This window comes from Camarhynchus parvulus, chromosome 3 (assembly GCF_901933205.1).
Source record: "Camarhynchus parvulus chromosome 3, STF_HiC, whole genome shotgun sequence".
Classification (NCBI taxonomy): domain Eukaryota; kingdom Metazoa; phylum Chordata; class Aves; order Passeriformes; family Thraupidae; genus Camarhynchus; species Camarhynchus parvulus.
Window position 1 is genome coordinate 78,930,611 of NC_044573.1, and position 23,692 is coordinate 78,954,302.

Sequence of the window (23,692 nt, forward strand, 5' to 3'; positions counted from 1 at the left end):
AGGATGTGAAATTACTCATTGTGGGAGCTGAAATCTAAGCTTTGCAAGGAAAAAAGTGCAGAGAATGTTGCTGTAAGAAAAACTAACCTTTCAATTTTTTATTTTGTCATATATATAAGGCTTATACATATAGATTATTTAAGGTTTATTAGTGATCACAGAACAATGCCTAAAGTCCACAGATATTTCATAAGTCACTGTGAACATGCTGCTGTGCTAACTGGTTCAAAGAATTTGCACTCTTGCTCATGACATTCACAGAATTTTTTTCTTTTTCCTTCATCAAGTTTTAGTTGAGGAAACCTCTGTAGGATCTCTCTTAGATCACCCAAGAACAGTTCAATTATGGGTATAGAGGTCTACAACAGGGCCGGTTGCTTTAATTTCTGAGAGCTGATGGGTGAACCAGCTAGGGAAGGTGCCCTGATGGACCTTATGTTTCTGAACAGAGAAGGACTAATGGGTGACGTGATGGTTAGCGGCTATCTGGGGCACAGCAATCACAAAATTATAGAATTTTTTATTCTTAGAAAAGTAAGGAGGGGGATCAGCAGAAGTGCCACCTTGGCAGACTGTGACCTACTTAGGAGCCTGGTTGACAGACTCCCTTGGGAAGCAGTCCTGAAGGGTAAAGGAGTCCAGGATGACTTTCTTCGAGAAAATACATTCTTCAAGAAAATCCCACAGGTACAGGAGCAGGCCATCCCCATTTGACAAAAGACGACTCAGTGGAAAAGAAGATTGGCTTGCTTGAACAGAGAGTTTTTGCAGGAACTCAGATAAAAAAATGAGTTTGTGACCATTGGAAGAAGGGGCAGGCAAGTCAGGATGAGTACAAAGATGTCATGAGTTTATGTAGGGAGAAAATTAGAAGGGCCAAAGCCCAACTAGAACCTAATCTGGTTAATGATATCAAAAACAATCAAAAATATTTCTATAAATACATGAGCAATAGATGGAGGGCAAAGGAAAAATCTCCATGGATTTTGGATGTAGGGGAAAACATAATGACAAAGAATAAGGAAAAGGCTGAGGTAATAATGCCTTCTTTTCCTCAGTTTTTAACATAAAACCGTTTGTTCTCAGGGTTAACCAGGTCCCTGAGCTGGAAGGCATTGATGGAAAGCAGAATGTAGCAGCATAATCCAGTGGAAAATAAAAATGGAAATAGTTAACAACTTGCTACACCACTTAGACACACACAGGGCCCAATGGGATCCACCCAAGTGTACAGAAGGAGCTGGTGGAACTGCTCACCTTCAATTACTTGTAAGCAGTCTGGGGGGTCCGCTGGGGAGGTTGCAGTTAGCTGGAGCTTAGCAAATGTATGCCTATCTACAAGAAGTGATGGAAGGAGGATACAGGGAACTACAGGCCTGTTAGCCTGACCTAGGTACTGAGGAATGTCAGTGGATGGAGCAGATCATCCTGAGTGCCATCCTGTGGCATGTGCAGAACAGGGAGGTGATCAGGCTGCCTTATGCAAGGCAGCTCCTCTTGACCAGCCTGACCTCCTTCTATGACAAGGTGATCAGTGGATGAGGGAAAGGCTGTGGGTGTTGTTTATGTGGACTTTAGTCAAGCCTTTGACACCATTTCCCAGAGCATTTTCCTGGAGAAACTGGCTGCTCTGGGCTCAGATGGGTGCCCTGTCTGCTGGAAAATATCTGACTGGCCAGCTGGACTCAGTGAGAGGTGGCGAATGGAGTCAAAACCAGCTGGTGGCTAGCTGCGAGCAGGTAAGATGGTGATGGTGCCATATGTCTCGGTGATGAGGAATTTGAACTGTACTGTGTTGTTCATAAGAAAAAGGGTGGCTGGACACATTGCCTCTTCCCCAGGGAAACCTTCCCATGGTTCTCCTCCCTTACATCAAAGGTGACCATTGCTGCTTTCAGGGTGACAGTTAACATTTGGCTGCCTAGACATAGTACTGGTCTTACTGGAATCAACAAAAGGTTTTCCTCTGTAACTAGAAAAATTTCCATGTGCAAGTAATATCTGATCAGTGACATATGTCTGCAGAGGCCTGTTGTTTTGTGTCTGGTGTTTCTGCTTACTGATTTAAAGTCAAATTCTGCAACTTTATATCAACACAAGCCTATTGTCTCCGGAGATTGAGAACAGAGTTTGGCTCTGTCAGAGAGGTCTACCACAAACCATGTAATTCCAGTGTACGTATGATGTGTGACTTGTAACCTTGTTTGCTGCAAACTAAGTGGTTTGTACATCTCTTATGAAGACATGGTAAAGAATCCCAGCACTGCATCTGAAATTCATTCTATTTTAAATTGTCCTCCTGCATATGCAAACAACTGAGTTTCCCTTGCCCACTTCTGTATAAAAAATGACTGTGGTAAAAATAACCTTCAATACTTTGTAGACTGAGTGTGGTGGTATGAGTGAAAAGTCAGAATGAGGCTGAGAGAAAACACCAGCCAAAAAAGATAAAGAACAACTAGACAAAAGCTGTATGGTTAAAAATAAATAGTTAATCCCATTCTGCATTGTTCTCAACTACTCTTCCTTAAAGAAGGAAGTGACATGCGAATTCCAAACTTGGACTGCAGATTTTGAAGCTTTCCAGTTAGGAACTATTATTTCAAAATATCAGTGCATGATGCTTTTTCCAATCAAAGCAGTTTCAAAGAGTTGAAACCCCAAATTCTAAGTAGCATTTTCTCTGTATTTTAAACATCTGTGCTATTTATTAGAAATGGCATCAGATTTTGGCAATCCAATCATTTTCTTTTCTTTTTTTTTCTTTTTTGGTAGAGCTTGAAAGAGTTGCACCACTCTTTTTTCAGTGCAGTTGTTGGGGTCTAGGGACTTCCTAAAATTGCCAGTAGAGTATAATCCTGGAAGTAATTTTTCCTTGTTTTTTTTGAAAAGGGCAAGGACACAAAGGAGAAGAAGAAGGTATCAGATGTGTTCCTGATTTGTGCATTATTAGACATAGTACAGAAATTTTTTGTCAACTGCCAGTTTCCTATTTTCTTAGGGCAAAATCGTAATTTTGTTTAAAAAATAGCTGATTTACAATAACAATTACTGTGATATTACCAACTGTGATTTTTGAGTAGATTAAAAAAAATTCTATCTTAAGCCTTTCTTCTTCAGTTGAGGTAATGGTAAAGAGAGAGGGAAGATATTTTTTCTAAATTACCATTAATTGAAAGCAGGAGAGCCTCCTTAGAAGAAGTTTAGTTCTGCCTGCCGTAGAAAGCACTATATACACCATTCATGAATGTATAGGACATACAGCTTGTTATACTAAGACAGACTCAGAAGAAGATCAGAAATGGATATGAAAACTGCCTTTACTCTGTCCTTTGTAGTGCCTACAGTTTAAATTCTGTCCTTTTCTTGAAAAATAAGACAAACCAAATAGTATCTGCAGAACATGTCAACATTTTAATGCAGTTTTGTGTGTTTTATGCATGCATTTTGCAGAAACTAGAAGAATCCCTCTACAGGATATTTAATGCCAGTATTTCCAGTGGTCTGGCTTACTGTACGCTTTGGAACATTTTTTATTTCTCTATATAACCCACTTACCCATTCCATACCCCTTAACTGAACTGTTTGGGTGCATTGTGGCCTGGCCTTCATTTGAAAAAATGAAGGCCTTTGAGCTGAAGAAGCATTTGCACTTCTCAGGTGCTCGGCTTCTGGCATAGCCAGCCTGGGGAAGCCTCCTGTGGTATGTGCAGCTCAGGAGCAGAGGCCCTGGGAACAGCTGTCCCTTCATGAATCATTCATGGGGGGAACTGTGATGATGAATGATCAGCTGCAAACAATGCATAACATTTAGAGAAAATAAAAGCATTTCACTGTAATTTCATTTTTTTCCCCAGAGGTGGGGCAGAGCCCCAGGTGTCTTCATAGTGGGATAACTTTAGTTAAGGAGGAACCTTTAATAAATCCTGGAAACTGTTTTCCAGTGACCCCATAGGTCTTCTCATGACCCCTTCCCATAAGGAGGAGGCAAAGTAGTAGTGATGATAAGGTACGATATTAAGTGCAGATTAGAAAACAGAAACATTTATTCCTGCCTTTAACTTTTCCTGTATTCCCAGATTTTGGAAAATTCATGAAAAATTAAATGGGTGACTATTTTCTGGCTGGCTGGGGAATGCCAAGTCACATGTTGTTGCTCCTGCTCTTTGACTGGCTGCCTTCTATAGCTAATCAACACAGTGTCATTTTGAAATTCACATCTGGGAACTCTTTGAGCTAAATATGCACTTTTCATAAGCTCTGGCAACTGTAAAGCACCAAATGCTTGAATATTCAAGGAAAATAAACACACATGCTAAGAACGTGACAAAATGGAAATCTGTGTCAAGTTTGAAAGAACAATCTAGGATATCCTCTGCCCTCTGCTCCCTGCTCTCCACTCAGCTGTGCTCAGTAGCAGGAGTAGATGGCAGAAACGTGTGTCCCTTATGTAAGATGTGCTCACAATGCCCCTGAACTTTTGGCATCAGTTCAGAGCGTAGCTAACTGGATCGTGCCAGTTTAAATATATCTGGTCATTTTCCAGTACACTGCTCAGCTGTCTACCTTTCAGTGCCCTTGCTGGCATCTCTGTAAGCTCAATCTGCATTTCTGCATTTCTGTGTTTGTTAATGCTACTGGGTTCTCTAGTGGGAAACAGAATATTATTATGTTGAGAGCAAGGGACTGGGAACCACGAGATCTGGAGTAATTTTTGGTGGCTATTATGTTTTCCCACAAACTTCTGGAGACATTCTTCTGTCTTAGTATTTAAAGAAGATTCATAGACTCATAATGAAGCCCACTTCTAGTTTTGAGCACGTGAGTAGTCACATAGCAGTTGGAGGAATGAGGCTTTGATTTCCTTGGAGTTCAGTTTATTGCATGTATTTCACACTATCTCGGGACACAGAAGTACAACAGTATTTGTAGATTATTAGGAGGATTCATACAGTCATGGGTCAAAATGATATGCTTAAAATTTCTAAAAAATATGCAGACTTTGATATTGTTTGTTTTTACTTGTACCAGAGACAAGAAGGTCCTTCTGAATGAAAGAAATATTCTCAGGACCTGTTGCTGACTATATCAGGCTAATTCCTCATCCTGTCCAATGGACCCCATGAAAGAGATGATTCTTTGCTTACATCAATTTTGCCCCTTTTCACTATGTTCCAGCGTGATTGTATGGAATTGTGCACAAAGGCTGTGACAAGACAGTCTTCAGTGATGCAATTGAGATGTAAAGGTCACTGCCTGCAAAATTTTTCTGTCCTGTGGACAATAATTAAAACACCAACCTGCTTGGAGCATCTCCAGCTTTTCCACTGTTCTTGAAAAGGTAATAAATAAGGTTCATTAATAATGATAGTAAAATACAAGAAAAACATGGCTGATGGAAATGGTTAAACCCAAATTCCTTGATGTGGCTGAACTGAAGTGCCTGTTATGCCTTGACACATTCTGAAATTAGGCTGAATAACTTAATTTCTAGTTGTGGATTCTACGGATCCTCCTTGTATACTGCAAAAGGCCAAATCAGAAGATTAAAAAGATCAGTGCCAATTGTTTGGAGAAGTCATTGTTTGTCTGCATTTAGCAAGAAAGGGACACCATTTGGCAGCATGGGATGCCACCACCTTGGTTCCAGCTAACGATCACTGTGAATTGAGCTGTAAGGAGAGCTGCCCATTGACCAGCATTGATTGCTGTCTTTGACAGGTGCTAATGTTCAGAGGGCAGACCACAGCTGCTTGCACAGGGTTCTCATTATCCTTTGCTGGGTATTGATTCTCCCATTGGGATGTTTCCTTCCTAACTGTGTTAATTTTCAGATCACATATTTGCATTGGTCTGTGCTGAGAGGGGCAAGCGGAAGCACCTTGCCTATGTTTAATGACCTTCCTCGTCCCCCTGCTCCCCCACTCCCTCACCAATCTCTCAAGTCTTTAGAGACCATGTCTGTTGGCATCCAAGTTTCCTCTAATTATGGTGTATATTAAGGGACAGACTCCATGAAGAATACCAGTACTACTGTTGTAATTGCTTCAGGTGCACTCAAAAATTAATCAGAAAGTACACAATGGGGTTTTTGTTTTGGTGTGTTTTATTTTGAATTCTTTCTAAGTCTGAAGGCTAGGTGCCTGTGTGTAGAGCTCACACAAGTGTAATAAGGAAAGGATGGGAAAGTAGTTGTGAAGCTGCCAGGGCAGGGACTGTTGTGTCTCTTCAGCACTATTTTGGTGCTGCGCACAATTAATTAGCTGATGGACCTCAGTTACTATCAAACCAGAATGACAGTGTTATACGTTCATTTTGCACTGGTATAAATATCTTTCGGGGTTGAATGGGTATATGAACTTGTCTTTCTGTAGGTGTCTGCATAGTTCTTAGAGCTGTGTTGGGATCTTGCTGAATCTTTGTACTACATAAAGCTGCTTATAAGAATTGTGCCTCAGCTCTCTACTTCAGTAAGTCGAAGAAGTATAATCCAGAATTTTTTCAGGGAAGGGAGTAATAGCATATTACAGAAAAAAATATTTGTCTGCTGTGAATTTTTCTTGTTTTGGCAAATATAACCACGTCAGTGCAAATGTTGCCTTCACATATGAAGAAACATTATTAATTTTTTCTCTGTAGTAAGGAAATGGAACAATTAATTTAGGTTCTCTGAACAAATTATACTTTCACACAGATAAATGGACACCAGTTTCCAAGCCTTCCTTAAAGCCTCTCTGTTTTCTACGGTCTGCATAGAAAGGAGAGGGTACATCTGAACCTAGTTAGCCCTAGGGTGAAAATAGTTAGGTTGTGGTGTTTCTGTTATCAATAACAAGCAAAAGATGTATGTAATAAGCTTCAGCTCCCCAATTTAAATGGCCAGGTAGTCATTTATAGCTGAATATTAAGGTGGGTACAACTTGGATTAAAACCTCTGTAACCATTTTGCCAAAATTTCTGGGTTCCTTGTGGTGTCAACAAATGCAGCGTTATTATAAAAGTAGCCCTACTTTGAGCTTCATAGTACCAGAGTGGTTACCTCACCCTGGAAGCATGAAGTTCCAAAGATTGTATTCCAACATAAGGAATTTTCTTCTTTTACTAGAATGTGTTTCCTATACTTTATGTGGATGGCTTTAGAATGGTGCAGTCTACAGACATGAGTTTTGGGGTACCCTTTTTAACTCTGGCAGGTTCACAGTCCACCTTACAAAAATGAAGCATGGGTGGGTGGATTAAAAAAGGATGTGAAAATACATAAAACAGTATATAATTGAAAAGAAATTGGTAGGAGATTTCAGCGGCATTTGTACAGCAGTGAGACAATATGTTCCTCTTTTCATTTTTCTACGGCTGAAGTTGCTTTACCTTTAATGCACAAGAGCTTCTGCTCGTCTTGGTTTCCCAGGACTGCAATTGCTTCTGTGGTTGCTGAAGTGAGTAGCTTGTGCTGCAGTGCATGCAGGATTGAAGGAGATGGTTTAATCCTCAGTTGCAGCACATCAGCTTATTTAAGCAGCCATAGTGCTGCAAGTGTGGACAAGGGTACAAGTCATCTCATTAACTGATAACTGCTGTATGTTGGAGAGTGCAGACTTAAGCTACTCCTGAAATGAAAAAAACCATCTGTTTAAGATCAGCTGGGACATCAAATTTAAAAAGTTAAAGAAAAAAAAAGAGAAAATCCCAGTCCCACAGAGAGCCTGAGTCTGTTCTTGCTAATGCTTAAATAACTCAAGAGAAATGAACAGAAATTAACAGTGGAGGCAGTGTAAAAGCAGTAAAAACAAGACCAGAATCTCAGCCCATAAGAGATTTCGTGTGAAAACTTTGTAGAAAGAAGTTGAGTGGGAAGAGAAATGTTGGTAGGGAATGGATAAAGACAAGGAATATTTATTATCTGCTTACTGCAGTGCTTTTCCCCCTTCACGGGATCAGAAATTTGAAAATTTTCCCTATTATCTGTTATACTTTGAACAGCTGCTTCCCATTGTGTTCAAAAGGAAACATCTCAGTTATATTAACTGGGTTTGCTTTATGGGACTGACTCTTCTCTATAGCAGAAGGGTACAGAGATCTGGTGTTGCTCATTTGGGACCCACAGAATTGCACTGATGTAAGGGAAGCGAAAGGGAAGAAACCTAGGCTCTGTGTCTGGAACGGAAACTCATGGGTTAAAAAAAAATTATTGGGGGGAGGGGAATTAGAAAAGGAGAAAATAAATTACAGAGTTGAGAATTCAAAGAGGCAGGTGAAGCTGAGAGACAGAGCTTTATTGAAGGGGGTGAGATAGTGCTCAGCATAAGACAGGAGTTAACTGAAAGAGAAAAAAATAATTAAATTCAAATAGAAAGCTAATTAAAAAATAAGAGAGAGAAAAGAATACATTAAAAATGGAAAAAGGAAATATGAAATAAGAAAATGCAAGTACTGAGAGGTAAGAGATGAAGAAAAATATCTTTATCTAAAGCAATTGTACAAAATAAAAAGCAGCAGCTATTTTATAAAAGTCTTTACCTTTGGATTGACAGCCACCCTAAAAGACCTCCAAGAAAAGCAATTCAATTCGAATTTGATTCTAGTTAATTAAGACACCAAAGTAGATTACTGAGTTGGGCAGCAATTCAATGCAGTTGTAGTAGAGCTGTCAATCAGTACAGCTGCAATCCAAATTGGATACCAAAACCACAAAAAATCCCAAAAGAAAAGAGCTTGATCTTATTTCTCATTGACTTCAGTGGGGCAGGAAGAAACCATTGTAAACAAAAAACCCATTACTGAGAAAGAGAGAAAATGACAGGGGTTAAAGTCAGAGATGATTTGGGCTACAAGCTGTGATGTGAAGATGGAAAATGAGAGCTTCCTTCATATCAGGACCTTGTTGGTTTCAGGTCTGTTCTGGTATGCTGACTCTAGATCAAGTGGAAAGCTGAGGATGGGGCTGTCTGTATTTTCATAAATTTATGAAAGATCCTGAGTTGGAAGAGGCTCACAATGATCATTGAGTCCAACTCTTTATTCCACTCAGGGAAACCTGAAACTTAAATCAGGTGTCTAAATGCATTGTTCAAATGCTCCTTGAATACTCAACGGACCTGGGGCAACGTCCTATTCCCTGGAGAGTTTCTCTCAGTGCTTGGTCTCCCTCTCAGGGAAGAACCTTTTCCTCATATTCAGTCCAAGCTTCATCTGATGCAGCTTAAAGCCATTCCCTTGTGTTCTATCACCAGACACTGGGCAGAAGAGATCAGTGTCTTGCTCTGTGCTCTGCGACTTGAGGGGTTTCAGACAGGAATGTGGTCACTGCTCAGTCTCCTCTTTTCTGAGCTGAACAAACCTAGGACCCTCAGCCAATCCTCCTAAGTCATGTCCAACTGTCCTTTCTCCGTCTCTGTTGCCCTCCTTTGGGCACTCTCTAAAGCTTTTATATCCCTCTGATATTGTGAAGCCCAAAACCACACACAGTACTTGAGATGAGGCCTCACCAGTGCTGAGTATAGTGGGACAATCACTTTAGAGCAGTTAGCTACATTGTGCTCAATGCACTCCAAGTATATAATTGGTCCTTTTTACTGAACCTTGTTGACTCAAATTGAGTTTATCAGCAATCAAATGCCTCAGATCTCCTCCTGCAGGGCTGCACTCCAGCCTCTCATTCTCTAATCCATCTGTGCATCAGTTTCTCTCCTCTCTTCAAGGCAAGCAGCATGGATAGAATAGTAAGGAAAACAGGTCTTCTTCTCTCAGCTTGGCACACGCAGGAAAGAGGTTTGATGATACCTTAGAGCAGTGATGCTGAGCACAATACTTCCTTAAGCTACTTCAAAGATGGTGTAGTTTACTCAACCTGTCTATTCCAAGCATTTCCTGAAGATGCAGGCTAGTGCCTTAACATTAAAGGGACAAAATCTTGGAAATTCTTGAACATGCAAGTTATTGTCCATGGATCAAAATGGAAATAATCACCTATAAAACATGTCATATACTTATGTTCCCACTGGTTGCAGGAGTAACGTGTCTGTAAAGCAGTTTCTGGCCAGGATGCTGCTCAGGGCTCAGGCTGCTGGAAGAATTTGTTGTGTGCAGATCATATATTCTGTGTGTGCATTAATTAAACCCCATGGAATGAAGTTGCTCTTTTTCTTCACAAAGGTCTTGCGAGAATAAACTTGGGACATTTTAGGATAGAGTGATAAATGAAACCATTCCAATTTGTGGCATAGCCATGCAATAAAGGTCTGTAAGTGTCTTTTGGACAAATCCTGCTCTTGTGCAGATGGATTTAGCATGGGCCATGTCTCAAAACCTCCTGTTAGTCATTACCTACAGCTGCTGAGCTCTGGTCTTTGGCCCCTGCTAGCCAGGGGAAGCAGGGGCACATTGTATGAATCAGGTACAGAGGTGTGGGAGAGGCCATGCTGCTTCAGGGGCCGAGGTGTGGGAGAGGCCATGCTGCTCAGGGGAGGGGGTGTCCAGGTGTAATTCAGGATGGTAAATAGCCCAATGAGTTTAACAGCACTGTTTAATGACATCGTTACCATACTACACAAACTCCCATTGAAATTAATGGTATTTCACATAATAAAGTACTGTGCAAATACTCAGTTATGTAGAACATTAATGTGCCTTTAAAAAGGTCATAAAACCAGAAAATCAATTTCGTCTCTGTAGTTATATTTGAAGTGGAGGCTCATAATAGAAACACCAACACACCTAGAGATGGAAGTCCTCTGCTTCTGAGGCTTGTAGTCATTTGTTCCCTGTCACTTTAATCCAGTTAGAAGTTTTGAAATAAAAATTCTTCCCTCTCTGTTTTCTTTTTTTGCCTGTCAAACAGAATTTCCTCTTGGGTTTCTCCAGTGCAACAGACAACATAAATCTATGTTTTTTGTTTTCTTCTGTATATGCCTGACACACAAGTGATGCTAGCAATGAAGTATATTTTGTTGTTGACTGAATTGGAAAACACAAAATGAAACATTTGTTCTCATCCAAAACAACATTTTTTTGTTCCCTCCACTAAACAAAACACCAACTCTTTAGACTTCACAAATTTAAACATGTTTTCCTAGAAATCACTAGTGACAAGTATGTGAGCGCAGTATTTTATATTTCAAGTATACAGGGTGGTATGGGTATATTTATTAATAATGTCTCAGTGGTCTGTGTTCAGGTTTTCTTTCACTCCTCACTTACTAGCATAAGATAAATATGATAAATCCTATAGACATTTTTTTGCCCTTTCCTTATTCACCTGGTACAGCATTTGTGTTGGAAGCTGGTACTCTTGCTTCTGTTTAGATATTTCTCTTGTTGTTTCCGCAGCATTTCCACCTCTTGAGCTGATCCATTAGCTAAGTCAGATGCTCCCCATCACATGAATGTATATGTTTCTTTGTCCTATTAGTTTTTGACCCTTCTCCTTCATTGCTTTTGTGCATGTCTCTAAAATCCTTGTGGGATTTTTTTATTCCTCATTTCTCTTGACAGGCAGTAAAAGCTGGTTCATCAGTCAGTCTCTTCAGCCAAAATTGATAAAATCATGGCTGTTAAGATTAGCATTTCTTCAGAGTTCCTCATCTTGTGAGAACCCGTGAGTTGAATTAATAGAAACATTTCAGAGCCCAACAATTTGCCTCGTAACTTCGTGAGTGAATTGAGTTTGTCAGTTTTACTGGGGCAGAGCCACCAACTCTTCGCAGGAGGCATCACCACAACATATTTCATGACCTCATGAAATTATGACCTTAACAAAATCCTGAGAACTATAGTCTCTATAATGAGAGAAGCTGATGTCAAAGGAAGTGAGACTTGCAGAAATATCAAATGACATATACCACCATGTATATGCAGATACAATTAGATCAATGATGGTTGAGTGTGGGAAAGCTGGCGCTGTGTCATTCCTGTGACAGGGCACATGTCTGTGATGCAAGACAGCAGTTCCAGAGACCTGGACTATGGCACAAATCTGGCCTGTAGCCTTGTGAGACAATTAATTCCTGACACACATAACTGTAAGACAAGTAGTAAGATCTGAAGAATTGCACAAGGTACACTGAGTGCTCAGAAATGCTCCCAGCAGAGCAGGTAGTGATCCTCTGTGCTTTGTTTGAGTCTAAAGCTCTAGCACAGGACTATTGTATTACTCTATTTTCAGTTCTCTAATCATCACTCCAGACAACTCAAATTTGCATAAAATCAAAGGCAGAGACAGGAAGGGTATTACAACAGAGATAGGAAAGAGACTGTAGGGAGTTGAGGAGAAGGGGGTTAATGCAGGAAAAGAAACAGTCAATGAAGATTGAAAAAGTGATGAGGAAAGAAGCATCTAAGTTAAACTTTGCCTTGCATGACATACAAATATAGGTATATAATGTACACTTTTCCTATAGTATATGTGCCTTTTTTGTTTGTCTTTGCTTTATTTTATTTTTATTTTCTGAATAATCTGAAGCATATATTTATGAAGACATATTTATTTTTTCAACCTGAGTTCAGCTGAATAGGACTCAGTACTCTGTAGCTACTCCACAAGCAACCAGGGGACTGGGAAGATTATTGGATATCCCCAAGGAATTTGGGAAATGCCATACATCTTGGACCTCACAAAAGGTCTGGGGAAGCATGCTTGCATTCCAGTTCTGATAACAAGCTTATGTAGTCTCCTTCAAAGTATGTGCAGCACTGTGTCCCAGGCCTATACTCAGACTTCCAATAATAATTGTGCAACTAAAGAAAGAAAATGTTATTTTACAGGGAAAAAAATTCAGGCGTCCTTTGTCAGTGGTAAGAACTGGACTCAAGTTGCTTTTAAATGAAACTGAGTTCTGGGAAATAGGGACATGAAATTTCCTGTATCTCCTGTGAAGAACAAGCTTTCTTGTTCTACTGGACTATATTTGATGCTCATCTTTAGCATCTTTGACACATTAGACATTGGAATCTGAGTTGTACCTTGTAGCTCAAAGGTGTTTTCCATTTTTTGTTACTGAACTTCAAGACAAAGACTACTTTGATCAGGACTTTTGAGTTTTCGATGTTTTGACTACATTTTGCATTCTTACTTAATTTCACATATAACACTCACCATAGGTTAACTTCGGGTTTCTCAGTTTTTTTCAATATTTTTCTTCTGGGATTCCATGACAACTGTTCTTTTATCAGTTAAATGCTACTAATTCAGATGCTCAGGCTTAGATCAGTCACAAAATCTTCCACTGCTTTGCTTCCTTTTTTTTCCACTTCAGATCCCAAACAAGTTTTACATATTTTCTTTCACTGAGCATACTTCTTACTCCTGCAGTAAGTCTGCTCTTTCTGACTTCACTGAAAACTTTAAAAATTGTCAAGTGCATCAGGGCTTGGACTTGATCAAGGAAAGACAACCTGGGTGTTTTTCTCATTGGCATCTGGCACTTTCCAAAACCAAATGCACTGTTGTTTAAAAATAATTTGTTTTCATGTTTCTGGATGAGTTTCAGCTGCATAGAAATCTTTTCTTTCAGAAGATTTTGACTTATTACCTCTATTGCCTTGCAGTACTCAATAAGAGCTTTGGGCCTGGAGTGATTTAAACAACTCTTATTTAGGTACAGGATAACAGAAGAAAAGCCCCAGAGATATCCTTTTTGCCTGGGTTTTCCAATGTCTGGAGTAAAAAGTACAAAGTTACCAGCCGATTTTGTCTTGTGGGAATGAGAAAATTTTCCTGCCCATAAGGCTGGTAAAGGTTGGGAAGAAAACTCTGCACTCAGGAAAATAAAGGAAATTACAGTAATCTGCCTGAACTGTAGCCCTCTTAGCTGGGATTTCACAATCAGCAGGCTCCCAGCTAGCCCATGTATTTCATCTAGAGCTATGAGGAATAGCAGCAGTGATGGCTTTTAAGAGGAAAGAAGTGCTGGAAGAGGAAAGAACTTACTCTCAAGGCTAAAAAATGTGCAAGCTCTTAGAGTCCTTTAAACCAAGTTATAATCATGATAACACCATTCATCATAGCAATGCCCACCCCTTCCTCACATTAAACACAACTCTTCCTGCTGTATGAAGTTATTCAATGAAAATTTTTATTACTGCTGTCTGTACTATTTTTCCAGGGTGCTACCATAATAGAAATCAACACAGTGAAATCAGTAATAATCACACATGTTTCGTATTGGTTCCCATGTGGAAAACATTTCAAAGGTGTCAGTGCCTGGAAAACCTGATGGTTTCGTTGAATACCAGAATGAAACTCCAAGGCAAACCCTGAGGAGAGATTAACACTTGGAAGTATAAAATTCAGGTAGTAATGAGAAGCCAGGTGTTCACTGTCAAGGATTCCAAGTTTCCCTAATTATGGGCAAGTATCTGACTTTAACTGCCTCTCTCAGGTGAGCTAGTAATCCTTTGCTGACAAAGATTTATAAAGAGAAAAAAATAACAATAGGAAAAGAAAAAGAAATATGCCTCTGTTTCCTGCTACGGAGAAAATATTACACAAGCAGCCCTATTTCTAACTAAATTAAGATGAGAGAGGGAGTTGGAAGTCATGTTGCACCCACAGTGATCATTCTGCAAATTGCAATATGGATCTAGAATTTCATGTTAATTACATTTTATTTGAAAAGTGCTGCACTACCCAGTATTTTCCACAGCAGTGGAGGCTTGATTCTGCTCTCAATTATGTAGGTGTAAAGTGGAGTATCTCCAGTGAAGCTAATGAAGTTAGAGTAGTTTAACACTGAAATGAGGAGGATTACAATAAGGCCCTAGAGTCTGCAATATTGCTACTGCAGTTAATGATCATTACTGCAGAATGCTGTAGTCTGGTAATTATTTCGTTTGTGCAGGTAGACAGATACACAACACTGGCACTGATTGTGTCTGTAAGAGAAAGAGTCCAAAATTTTACAGCCCAATATTGTCTCTCCAAATTGCATTGCATATTCCTGTTTGTGTGTGTTGTGGTTCTGTGCAGAGGAGAGTGTGTTTGATTTTGAGGAGGCTAATTTAAAAGGCTGCATGGAAGCTGAGTATCAAAGTGACAAAACTGCGCCTTCTGTTTCATTAATCCTTTGGGCTGCTCTGACATCTATTGACATTATGTGGAGACCCCATTACTTTTGTTTCTTTTGGAGTGTCTTGATACACACTTTAAAGTACACCACCTTAGCTAGTCCTAGTTCTAACCCCTTTCCAAGTCTCATTTTACCAACCACAATGTTAAATGCCACACAGGGTTTTCTGAACACCATGTGTGAGTGTCTTTGGGCAAAAAGTGGACCCAAATTTTTTTGGAATATTGAGTGGCGTGGGCCCCAGTGAGACTTTGTGCTGCCAGCCTAGGACAAGAGTGGGTACCTTGGGTTCATCTCTCCCTTGGCAGTTGAGGACGCAAAAGCCACATCTAACCTGTGTTAACAGTGTACGCTCAACCACTGGTATGTGATTGTCCACACATAAACTCCCAAGGAAGACCCCTGTAATGGATTTAACCAGCACATATCTGGAGATGGATGGTGACAGAACACGTAACAAGAACTATCCCTAAAAAGCAGTTTGGATATGGCCATCCTGTTTCAGTCTTGACTATGTTTGAATGAGGGCTGGGCCACGCTTAAGGAAAGATCTCTAGTGAGAAAAAGATCTCTAGTTTGCTCATACTTGCATAGCTGTAACAAAACACAGATGCAGCTGGAGCAGAGATAGGTCATTACCAATCATTTTACTTTTCCCTTGGAGCCCTGTAGAGCCAAACTCAAGTACCAGCCTTGTAGCCCTGGGGTAACCCAGTGGCTACCACTGAGGACCTAAGATCTCTAGGGCTGAATTGTATGCTTTAGGGCAAAAGGATACTCCGCATGGACAGGTCTGGATGCTCTGTACCTGGTGATAGCATCCAGCTGGCCCAGTGTCTGAGCAACTCTGAGCCACCAGCCCAAACATGCTACCTAGAGAGACTCCAGTGTTAGGGGAGCAAGGTTGCAAGGGAGCAGTAGGCAACCTGATGAAAGAATTGATGCGAGTTGAAGGTCTCAGGACACTGACTTTTGCTTGTTTCTGGGACTGAACAGGTAAGATACAAATTTGTGTAACCTTGGAGTAACTGGTGTGAACATAAAAAGCTGGATTAAGGCACCTAGCATTTTAAATAATACTTCAACACACTCTAATGTATATCCAATGCCAACCTTTTTGTTTGTCTAGCTATCTAGATTGTATATTCCCCATATATGAATATATTTATTTTTAAGAGGTTTATTTTTGTGACTGATTTCTTAAAAGCTCCCATGCTAAACTGTTTTCTTCAACCAGATAACACAAGATTAGCATCAATACTTATAATGAATTTGGAGCATATGAAAACATATCAATGACAAAAGGAGAACAGATAATTTGAAAATATGTTATTAAAAGATTACTATCTACAGATAATCTGTTTTCAGCAACAGTGCAGTCCAGGTGTGGCAGTTTTCATAGTAGCTCTAACATCCACTACATTTTGAGGGTAAGTTTTCAATGGCATAAGAAGTGAAAAGATCCCCAGATCAATTTGGCTGGGAGAAGGGAAGCTGTCTTTATGTGTCTTTCAGGTTCCTGGACATTTCCCACCTTCATAGTTTACACTGGGGATGGCAAGTCCAGAAATTGTTCTGTAGCTGTGCTTTGACAGGCGCATTTCTGCCATTCTGTGTTTGGAGGTGTTGAAATGCTGCTGACTTGTTTGTCACAATATTACTCCTAATGCCTTTTAAAAATTACTGTGTGTTGTCTGCTCTTCTCTCTCAAGTGATGGTGAATTAGAGGGGAAGCATGGAACTGAAGTAGCTTTGCCTTTGCAAACAGCTTTGGTAGGAAGCAGGCAGGGTCTGTGATGGTTTTACATCATAAGGCTTGCTCCTTTTACTTTGTCTTCATCTGAATGGAAATGTACAGCTTCACCTCTCCTCAAAGAGAAAGACAACACAAAATGTCATCAGGCAAAGGGTTATGAATCTCTTCTCATTAGGCACCTGAGAACTGAATTTTGAGAGGCAGCTCCTGAAAGGATATACAGCTTTATCTGTGAGATAAAATGCAGCTTCTCTTCAGGAAGGACATCACAGTTCAGCTCAGAAGCACAAGCTGGAAAAGGCATACTGCACATGTTCATCATGTAATCTATCTCCTAGGATGCACAACTTGAGAAGAGTTTGTTTGTCACCGCAATATGTCCCCTTGTTTATCTTCCAGACAGACTTCATGTATCATGTTGATAAATTGGGCAATGCACAGGGCCAGTTCCCTCCTACTGAGGTGAGTGGGAGCTGCATGGTGCCTGATACCAAAGCTAGGGAATTATTCAGATTGACTATCATAGCTGAGTGCATGCCAGGCTTGTTTTATTTTCCTTGACAGATCTCTTGGGAACTTGAGGATCTGAGGGGTGATTGAGTTTCCACAGCAGAAGAAAGGAAAGTAGTACCACCTGCTCAGTAGCACCCCATGTATCACACACATGGGTGGCATTGGCAGTTTGGGGAGCAGCTCAACTGCAGGTGCAAGAGGCTCTAGCTTCAGGGAAAACAAAATCTGCCTTTCTCTGCTGGAGCTATTGCTTAGGGTTTATACTTTTTAGTATTTGTCCTGGAGGGTTGCTTAAGGCATTACTGTGACATAAACAATTATTAATAATGATTCAGCAACTATATCACCCTGTGTAAAAGAAAACAAACCCAAATAAGGCAAATCTTTTGCAATATTACTTGCAGTTTCCTACAGGGATTGTTATTTATCTTCTAGCCATAAAATAATTAAATCTTACTGCTTTCCAATTGTGGAGGAGCTGAACACTGAGGATTCGATCCTCACATGGCCTGTATCTTTGCGACTCTGGGTCAAACATTAGGATAATATTTTACTAAAATTACTTTTATTTTTGTTGTTAGTTTGAATACACAAACAAAACAGTTTCAAATGTTTTGATTCAATATCAGTGCACTGAACAGCATTCATACATCTGGACTCTGCTGCACTTGTTCCTCACATTTGTGGAATGAAACAGTGACCATTATATTCACTGGCATCCAATATGTAGCAGTGAGCAGTGTGTCCAAGCAGCTGCTCTCCAGTGCACATCTCTTTGTGGAGCCCTTCTGCAGCACTGTTCTGTATCCATGTCTGTCATCTCTCAGGGGCTCACAGGGAGAAGATCTCAGGTACAGTCTCCTGCTGGGGGTTTCTCCCCAGCACCTGATGTTTGCTCAAGGAGCACTCCCTTTCCATAATGCGGGCACAATATTGCTTCATGTGTTATATCAGTGACTTGCTCCTTCACTGATGGATTTTGTGCTGTAATGGATAGAACTGTTCTAATGTAATGAAAGCTGCTGATCAGTGGGCTCTGCAAGACTGTCCAAGATAGAATCCCACTAACATGTATGGGAAAGTGAGGGAGAGTAAATCTGGATGGGTATGGGTGGAGGGTTACAGGGGTAGTGTGACTGTCTCTTTTATCCCTGACAGTGTTCTGGTAACACAGACATACCTCTAACTTCAAAAGCTTCCCTAGTGTCTAACAAACACATTTAATTTTGCTTCAGTTCTATCAGAAAACAAGAAGGAGTTAACCCAAATGCTGTCATGATTGTAAATACAACTTGGAGAAGGAAGCAGCTAAGTCACTAAAACCTTCTGAATCCTGTTTGGTGATGCAGAAAGAAAAGTGTGTGGCCAAGAAGAAAACAACTATGTATAATAAAACACACATAAAAAATTATCTAGAGAATGGAAAATGTTGAAGATAAAGAGAAAAAACCCAAGAGAATAGAAGCAAAGATAATAAACAGCCATAGCCAGACTCAGATGTTCTCTCTCCCATTTGAGATGACTTTACCAACATGTATTACCTCTCTGTAAAGGTATCTAAGCAGGTGTGATTCAGGATCAGTCCAAATGAAGCCTATTGTTTTATCTATATTAAAATATAGAAGTGAATAGCTGTATATGGTACCTGAATTATTAATTGTAAGGGACTGATTCCAACATATCTTAGGGATTTAGCCATGGAAATCTCACTGACCTTCAGTAGTGCCTATTCACCTACATGCCTCAGGAGCTCTAGAAAATCTATGTGTATGTACTGGGCTTCAGGGAAAAGTCCAGTGCTATTATTATTATGTGACTATGATTTTGAGACCCTGTAATGTACTCAATTTTATACAAATTTACACAGTAGTATTTTTCAGATCAGGGTTGTTGTAATTAAAGTGGAAAGCTCAAATTGATGTGAATTACTGAGACTTAGCATTGTACTTTGTATCATGACTTTTTATATTTACATGAGTGTCCTTTGAGTCACATCTGGTTTTTGTGCTGTTTACAAACTGCTCTAAAAAGCTGAGCTGAGATATATTCGCAGTTAGTTCAGCATGTCAAACAGAGAAATAGAATTTAGCTCTATTCTTAAACCATGATTATTTATGTAGCGGGCGTGTTGGCCAACAAAAAGAAAGAAAGCTGACTGGCATGAAAATAACCAGTCTGCTCATACATGAGATTTGCTTGCAGTGGTCCCAGCAGGAGCTTGAAGAGGACTGTGTAAATCATGAAACACAAGGATGTATAGTTAATCCATGCTAGAAATGACCACTTGTGGGGCTACTTAATGCTACAAATCCCACATGGTGATGAGGCTGTGATGAGCAGAAATCACAGACTTGGTAAGGTTGGAAGGGAACACAGTGGGGCATCTGGTCCAACCTCCCAGCTTAGCAGGGTCATCCTGGACCACATTGCATAGGATTGTGTTTGGATAGTTCTTGAATATGTCCAGTGAGGGAGACTCCACAACCCCTCCAGGAAACCTGTTCTAGTGCATGGTCACTTGGACAATAGAGTTCTTCCTCATGTTGAGATGGAACCTCCTGTGCATCTGTTTCTGCCCATTGCCTCTTGTCCTATTGCCCAGCACCACTCAGCAGAGCCTGACTTCATCCTTTTGGCACCCTCCCTTCATATACCTATAGATATTGATGAGATCCACTCTCAGTCACCTCTTCTCGAGCCTACAGGCCCAGCTCCCTCAGCCCTTCCTTGTAAGAGAGATCCTCCTGTCAAGTAATCATCTTTGTAGCCTCTGCTGGATCTGCTTCAGGAGCTTCATGTCTCACCTGTACTGGGAAGACCAGAACTGGACACAGCACTCCAGGTGTGGCCTCACCTGGGCTGAGCAGAGGGGAGGATCACCCCCTTCTAACTGCTGGCAATGCTCTTCCTAATAGAGCCCTGGAGAAAGAAAGAAAGAACTCAGAAAGCTACAGAAGCATGTATGCCTATGCTCTGGGTGTATATGGCTGTTGGTACTGAGTGTGGGCTGGTGCATCAAGTTACCAGTTTAACCTCAAAATGCAGAATAAATATAAGAAGACATGTAGCTGTATAGATTAGGCACACTCAAAGATAAATTAATGGAAGATTATATTTAAAACAACTTACAGTTGGGAAATGAGGTAATCAGAAGTGTGAATGCATTAGTATTGTGAGATCCACAGGCCTTCATCTGTGGATGTCACAATACTAATTTATAATACAATAAATACAATACTGTTCCTGCAGACATATCCATTGGCACATGTGCTATGAAAACTATTGATCACATATAATGGTTTTCCAAAGGGTGCCTACATTGGTTAATGAATGGTATGGACAGAGACTGATGGATGAGACAGATGATCAATAATTAGTTTTAACATTTTTTCCTTGAGAACTGAGTATTTTGTTATTTTCTGTTGGCCAGTACTCTCTCTAATGACTTTAAATCTATTGGACCATCTAATCTACACTTGATGTGGGGAAGGGGGAAATAGTTTGTGTCCTCAGAACCTTGCTAGGTTGGCTCAACCAGCATATTATGTATCAGAGAATCACTCACTCAGAATGAAGCAGGTTCAGTTAATACTGCATTTCACAGTCTATTTGTCACTCTTAGTGCTCCTCATATGCAGTCCCAGCAGCAGGCATGCACCAGATAAGGAATTTTCACAGTGCCATGCATTTTCTTTTGGCAACTGCTGGTCTTATCAACCAAGTACCTTGCAAATATAAAGTAAGCTTCACAATGATAAAGGGAGAGATAAGTGTTATTATCTCCTCACTATGGAAAAGGATCTAAATATACAGTGCCACCAATTTTGTGTGCTTCTATAGTCATTTGTGTAAAATGGGACACAACTAGATTTTTCTGATGTTCCAAGCACTGAACGCTCTCAGAGAGAGCTGAAACAAGTCAGAGCCACTGACAGGAACATCCATCCCTTGGGGAGGTAACTCTTAGTGCTGACCTTTTGCACTATTTTGTTTTATGAATGAGTCTCTGCTAGAACATGTGTGATTTTGTGTGACTTGTCCTTGTAAACTTATTTGTCTCTACATAATACAGTGGACTCAGGTGATGCTGGAAACTGAAGGAATTGGGAATAAATTACTGGTATTTCAACACAGAGTGTAAATTTTAGAAAGGTGAGAACCTTGGCATTGAGAGTGTGAAGAATATCTTACTCTACCTAATGACAAGCTATGATGAGAAGCAGTTTTTCCACTGTCAATATCTGACATTGTCTCTTGCTCTCTCTTGCATCCACCTTTCTCTAGCTCACATTTCTGAAGTCCTGCAAGATGTTTAGTCTTCCAAGATCCATCTCACAATGCCAAAGCAGGCTGATGGAGTAAAGCAGAATTTTTCCTTTAGCGCCTCTACTTCTCTTACTGTGTTCTTTTTTTTCCCATTTTTCCCCATGGGGGAAAAAAATCTATGTTATGAATATTTCTCAGACATCTCTCATGGTCCTGTCTAAGGGAAAAAGGAAGAAGAGACAAAACAGACAAAGTATGAAAACTTTTGCAAAGATGAAACCAAGAGGGTAATTATTACACTAAAAATGCAGCAGGATGAACAGAAGGATAACTCTGGAACAACTTGCTGGTATGGACATCTCCTTGATGTTGGAGGTTATTAATTTATGGAAGTGTTTATGGGATCAGAATATGAAATATTTCTCATATTTTGTCTACTTCTATTAAAATGTCAGCTCCAATTTGACTGGGTTTTTTAGGTAATTTCTAATTGGTCTAATTCCTTTACATATACAATAGTGTCATCTATTAAAACTACTAAAATATATAAAAACCACAATGTTTTTGTCTGAATAGGCAGTTGAAAGTTGCATTTTAAAGCTTATCTGTCTTGTTTTCTTACCAGAAGGAAAGCTTCTGGTATATTGTTCTTTTCATTAATTATATAGCATTCCATCACATATTGACTCAAATCAGAAAATTCATATAAAGTGTAACTCTGTATTAAGTGGGAGAAAAAGCAACAGAAGACTGCAAAGGTTTTGTTAATTTGTGATGAAACCAAAAGTCTTCTCATAAAGCTGATACTAAACTATTTTGGGTTTTAGATATATATAATATTATGCAGTCAAAATGAAGGTGCCTTTTCCCATATTGTACCATTATAGACATAAATAAAATTTATGTGCAATATTTTATTTAATCTCATAAAATTAATCCAACAGCAAAACTGCAAAATTTTGTGTGGCAACACAACTTTGTATTCATGGCTGATTTTTCCCCTTTACACAGAAAAATAATGTGGGTTGATGCAGTGTCCTAACACAATAGGGGCTAATGAATAGAGCTTGCTGTGCTCAAGAGTCTGCAGTTCAATTACTAGTGGTGCCAATCAAGTCACAAATATTAACCATGGTAACAGCAGTTTTGAGTTACATGGAATGAGGCTGTGGCTTCTTGGGGAAGATCGTCTCTTGGGAGGGAAGGGAAGGTTCACAGTAAAAGCTGCAGAAGGTCAGAGATTGCTTCTTTATGGCAAGGGAGAGCAAGACAACTTATGCCACAGGAAGGTTTCTTCTGTTTTTTTACCTTTTCATTGCAAGTGCACCTGGGTTCATAATATGTAAGTGTGATTAACTATGTGATCCGTGCATAACCTATAGAATTGGATTTCCTATTTATAAGTGTACAGCAATTAGTTAATCACACAAAAGATAAATTACATATCAGCTTAGGTCCTAAGCAGGAGTAAAATGTTGCTGAAGTCAGTGTGACTAGGCTGAATTACACCAATTGATTATGTAGCTTTTTATGAGGATTTACTTAATATAGTGCATTTGTTCTGCTGGCTGGTGATCAGAGTGAGGATCCCTTGATGTGATACAATGGCAGTGTTATGTATTAGTAGCATGAACAGGAAGCAGCTGGCATCCTGTTCAGAAAACAATCTCAATTTTTATTGCAGAGAACAATATTGAAAAACAGTGTGTGTGTGATGGGCCTAATCCTTAAAAATGAGTGAGTTTGGATTCTGGTCCCTTTAAATTGACTAGTCAGTTCTGGACTAAATCTAGATTCATTCTTTTTACAGAAAACTCTTCTGCTCTTTGTCCTTTGGAATACAGAGAAAACCAGCTAGAGCCCCAAAATGGCTTTTTTTGCACCTGCCTGCTGCCTCTCCAACTCTTCCAGCTGGTGAGTATGCTCAGTTGTGGAGTGCTTTTCACTTTCTTTTATTCATGAAGAGATGGCACATCTCTTTGGTCAGCATCCCTGAAACATTTTCTATTCTTTGTCTTGGATGCCATTAAAAAGCCAGCTATTAAGGATGGTTACTGTGTTGTTGGAACTTAGTTTTTGTTAACTGAAACTTCTG